Below are 6,000 nucleotides of genomic sequence, written 5' to 3' on the forward strand. Positions count from 1 at the left end.
GAAGCAACTTATCAAAGACTGTCAAAGTTACCACAACTTGCAAAGTTACTAAATACTTGCGGGCGGGGAACCCCTCAAACCCACAGAATTTTATCAAGAAAAAGAAAACTATCAAGTATCACATTTCTTCTACAAAAGCAAATTACTTCAATCACAACCACATCTAGCACCTCCGCCCTAAGCCAGCTTTCCAAAGTGATTCATCATAATCAACAGAAGAAACTGTGTTGCAGCAGCAAAGTGCCATACAAAAAAGGAGATCTCTGGACTTTACTGATATGTTTTAATGCCCACAGTGATCCTGGAAACACCCATATTCCTCAACTAAACAGGAAATCAAGGAGGACAGGGGGAAGGATATCTGCAAAATGAATACAGAAGTGGTCAGACCCATCACATCAGAGTCAGCATGCTGTCAAGAACAAGGTCACACAGACAGGTTTCAGTTTCCCTGACCGGACACTGGGCATGCTACTGTATTTGAACTTGTTGCATGTGCATGCTGTAAGGCTCCCGTGCTCCGAGGATGCCACAGAACCCTCTTTCCTTAGCTCTCTGGCACATGGCCAGGACAGTCTGGCTGCTATTCCCTCCATGGAAATGAGAGTTTTATAGCTCAGCTATCCCAAATCCCCAGAGTTAATCTTGCTAATCCGCTGTAAACTGAATGTTGCTCTTTTTTTTTCTTGTCTATTTTAGCACCTAAAAGGTTCTCATTCGTTATAACCAGACAAAGGATAAAACATTTGCAACAAGTGTTTCTGCCGTCAGTGTTTTCTGAGCAAATATAAGCACTCTCCTGATTTAAAGATGTCACTCTACTGAAAAACACGTGTTTCTTCCCAATAGTTTCTTATAATGCTCCAAATGGTCAATCCTTACTGCTTTATGCTGCCTTACAGCCACGCCTAGACGTGGATGGCTAAAAGACACAATAGCAGTCAAGAAACACAGCTTAAACAGACACATGACAAATGCCTTCCAGTTACCTTGAAAACAATCTAAAGAAAAAAAACCCCAAACCAAAACCAACAAAAAACCCAACAAAAACTATCCCCCCCCCCCACCAAAAAAACCCAAACAACAAACCCAACCCAAAAAACCCCAAATCAAACCAAAAAGCCTTGAAGCAAATAATTTTTTACATTATAAAAACTGGTCAGACGTGAATCGAGGGGGCTTTACTAATATCATTGCCATTTGGACACATTACGCTACAACTTCTACCAGAGAGTTTCTCATTATAACTTTTCTTGCAAAACTCCTGGTCCCACCCATCACTGGAAAAAGGTTAATGGCAGGGAAGTACCTCTTGTGGAAGGACTGGTAGGGTGTGGTAACTGCATGACATGTGTAGATGAGACATGGCCTGGGAAATAATAGCACAGGCTGCACAGATGCATTTGGAAAGACTGGGCAACACGATGCATGTGTATTAACAGAGATTATGAATTCACACTTGTATTCCCTTAAAAGCTATTCTCATTTGCTCTTCGCTTACTGCTTAGTAAATTACTGCTCATAGAGGCAAATACTAGCTCAGACAACTGCTGGGAATATATGATAAATATGCAGTCAGCTAAAGTAAGGGAAGCCTCTTTGCCAGCTATTCAGACAGGAACACCCATGACTTCCCTTTAATCAAATAGAGAAACACCCATCCATGCTACCATCCATTTCTCAATGTCCAAGTGATGCATTGCTCATGTTTTCCAGCCATACTCCATAAAAACATTATGCTGTAGCTATAATTGTCCTCAGACATGTCACCTCATGAGTGCATGTCAGTCACCAAACTCCACCAGGACAGTCAGGAGAAGAAACTGCTCCCCTGAAGTCCTTTATGTCTATGGTCTCCTGTCTACAGCCAGAAGAAAGTTTCTGGATTAGCTTTATTAATTACATGACAGCTCCTCAGATGAACTAATGAGCTGCTTCTGAGGAGGAGAAACCACCTGCTGCCATGAGACATATCACTGAGCATAAACGCAATCACTTCTTACACAGCTACAACACACATGCAGATGCTCGCTTGCTATCTCAGAGATATCTCTGAAAGAAAACTGACCTGAACTGTAGAACAAGTCAGCTTGAAGTGAGCATTCACACTTTTATGCAACACCACACATTGACACATATAGAGAAGAAAACTTATTTGTAACAATGCCGACCTAAGGAGGAGTCAGCAATGATGCAACAAAAGCAGTTCTGACACTTAACCAACCAGCTTGGAGATTCAAAAACTTATAATCAGGGCAGAGCTACCACTAAATGAGTGTACAGAAATACCTCTCTCCGAAGAGGAACCCATAAACCTTACTTAAGAACAATTATTACTGACCCTAAACTTGCAATGCTACTGTAACATCACTCCACAATCAAATAAACCACTTCAAAAAACTGTCTTCTGGTGACATATAAAAAACATGATGTAGCCTGCATTCATTACTTCTTACAACAATGTCGTTACAATAAAAGTAGGACACAAAACAAATTCTACTTCTATTTCTGCCACAGCCTGTGCGTGAAGCCTTGGCCATGCAAAATGGCCAATAAAAGTTTGTTTCCCTTGGACCGTAGTATTTACACACAGGTTTGCATTCTGTATTTCTAGTCTATCCCTAAAATTGTGACATTCTTGCAAAAGTTAAACAAGCATGAAGCATTATCATCATTGTACTATAAGCATACTCTGTTCTATACTGTATGTAATGGCTGTATGAATCTGAAAATATGGATTAGTTTAGTGTATATATCTCTGCATAGCACAGCATGAAGAACAGACGATCTTCAAGCTTGAAGTAAGCCCCTTTTGTGATGCCCCTCCCCTGTAGCAATATGCATAAAACAGACATTCAGTAAGACATCCAATTCTGACATCCAATTCCATTTCAGAGAACATGTAACAAAGCAATCACAATTGTCTTTGGGTTTTGTGGTGCAAAAGTCAATCATTTAGCACCTTTGTGTTTCTCATATGGTGATCCTGTGAGTAGTTTTCTACTTATCTCTAATCAAGCAAAAAAGATTAGCTGTATCACACCATATGTATTAGATCTATAGACTCAAAAAAAGGAAAGCAAAAACTCCAACAATTTCATTGCCCATTTAGTTTCATTAGCTATGCTTTATGCATTGTTCATGCAGTCTTGTCTCTGGAATTAGCCATTAGTAAGCTCATGTCAGCTAAATTAAAAATATTCTTGCTGAATGATGCTACAACCACTGCTTGGCTAGGAAGAGTCTATGTATTGATTCCATGGCAGTAAAGTGTGTTAGTGTTTAAAATTAGCATGTCTTTCATGTTATCATGACTGATATAGCAGCATGCTGTATTTGCTTGTAAATATGTTAGTATCAGTACTAATTGAATCACATAGACCACAATCAGAAGAGCAAATCAGACATCACCACAGACTCTCGAAAGGCGATTTCCTAAACTGCACTCCCACCTTTCATCATTTAAATTGGAACTTTGAAGTTCATTTAACAATACACACTCAGCACACTGAATATTTGCTCCTTAAAATGGCTGTCAAACATACAGCCAACTATTTCAACGTCATGTTCCTCCACCATCAAGACCTCAAAAATGCTATACAAGCGTAACACACATTTTTAATAGCAGGAATGTTAATTAAAAAAAAAAAAAAATATTCAAAAATACAGTTAAAGAATAAGTCTGACTGCAAAAGATCCCTTTTAATCTGAGCAACACTTGATGGAGAAAAGCAGAAGAAAATCATATTTAACACTGATTATGTTTTAATGTTTGGGGTTTTTTTCGTTTTTTTTGGGGGGTTTTTTTTGTTGGTTTTTTTTTGTTTGTTTTTGTTTGTCTGTTTTGGTTTTTTCTTTCAAGGAAACGTACTGGAACAATACAACTGAGACTGTATTCTGTGTAGATATACAAAATACCTGTCTGCCATATGGTGCCTCTACTGCATGCAGTGCTTTGCTGCAGCTACTGCTTTCACAAGGTCCTTCTAATTCATATATGCGGTGTCATTCTAATGAATTGCAATTTAATTTTAGAGAGTGGGGAGAGGTTAAGTTCCTGAATTAGGAGTTTTATATTCCTTTGAACTATAATTACAGCTAAAAGTATTCATTCCACTAGTGCACCTAAACATGGAAGTTAATGCTGCAGAATTACACACATGTTCATTCTGGAGAAGTATTCCATTGCACAGCCCCCTCCTCAGGTGTCAGATCCTGCCCACAGGACTTTCTGCAAGCACTTGGAAGACAGAGAGCCCCAAGATTTCCGCCAGCTCCCTCTAGTGATAATCAGACTATGCCCAAACAAGCTCTGTTGTGCCCACTCATGGGCTACTGGCTCCAGACAACTCTGGCTCTCAAGTCTTCTACAACAGCTCATGAAATACCATCTTCAAGTTACAGACGCCACCTGCCTTCCGCATAAAATGGCAACGTTCACCAACATGCGCTGGTGGCACAGGAGTCATGCACAATGCATGCTGCAGTAACAGGAACTGAACTAAGGCATCATACACAGAGTCAAATCCTGAAGGCTTCAGTAGGACTGGATTAGGTTCAAGTGACACTTTCTTGCAGAGGAAACTGCAGCCACATCAAGAATAGTGCTTGCTTGTCAGGCAGAACACCGTGGGGTTTTTTGTGTTACTCTCCATCAGCTCCCAAGATTTTGATCAATTACACTCTACCCTAAATTGAAGACATAGGGCTTACTAATTGAGCACTACTCAGGGGCATACAAAAGGCTGACAGAAAATTCAGATGTGTCCTGTGGAACCATTACAATTATAAAGCCATTACACAGTTCTTCATAATGCAGACTTTGAACGTGGGTTGCTGATTAATCCAGCCTATGATTAACGCACAATGAATATAAAGACTATCACAACAGGAACAAGTTTCCATGCCATCTCATAGTAAATTTATTTCAGATTACGCACTAAGCAAGCAAATTACTCCTTTACTAAGAGGCCTGAGAACAGCAGGCAAGTACAGCAAAACAGCACCGCCCACCACTTCTCTGCTACGTACCTATAATGCTGAGAACTGCTATTTACATGGTCCTCACAGTCACTTCTGCTACTGTGTTTGCGCTACGACTGGGAACTCCACGCCTATCCACTTACTTTTCAAGCATTAAATTGAGATCATACCTCTTTCGGAAGAGTCCAAACAAAGCCAGACTGCAGCTAAGGCTTGTTGAGGATTCATCCCAAACTCCAGCATGTTTGGTAGCACCTTTAAAAAGATTAAGCAAAGTTCTGCAATGAGGTAGAGTGTATGTGGTGCAACAAATCTCACAAAACATCTGACTTCATACGAAGTCTGCTGTTTTGCACATAAGCTGCCTTTGTAGACATTATTTTGCATTCAGTTTCAGAGGCCTGATTATTTTTCCTTGTAGAAGTTTAATACAGACATCTTAATGCTAGGAAAGTCAAGGGTTTGTCAGTAACAGGAAATAGAGGCTGAAGCACCAAAATTTGCTTGCATATCCTATATTGTCCTATTCTCAAGCCTCTATGTTCTTATGAAAACACATCTCTAGACTCTACAGGAAAGGCAAGTGCTCATGTATAACACAACAAGAAGAAAAAGGGTGTTCCTGGAGCCCTTAAGAGTACCACAAAGGGAAGGAAACAAGAAGAGGACTGCTGTAGTGAATAAAACATGTACAAAAAACAGACTAAGCTTAATCCAAGTCTTCACCATATCTGCTTTGGCTATGCTTTTTTTAAACTGTTTGCAAGCCTGTGTTAGCTCTCCTCTTCCATCAGCAGGGACTACCAATACACATACTAAACTAAAAAAGATATGTGACATTTAAGGAAAGCACAAAACCAGTGACAGAAGTGGTTATAGACTCCACCCGGCAGTCTGAGGAAGGAATATAGTTCTTCAGACAGCTCTGGCTCATCACCCTCTCATCCCTCTCACACTTTCTATTTGTCACTAACACATTCCACAGCAGTATTCAAACAGAATGAAAACATGCACAGA

Source organism: Strigops habroptila, chromosome 8, assembly GCF_004027225.2.
Source record: "Strigops habroptila isolate Jane chromosome 8, bStrHab1.2.pri, whole genome shotgun sequence".
Taxonomy (NCBI): Eukaryota; Metazoa; Chordata; class Aves; order Psittaciformes; family Psittacidae; genus Strigops; species Strigops habroptila.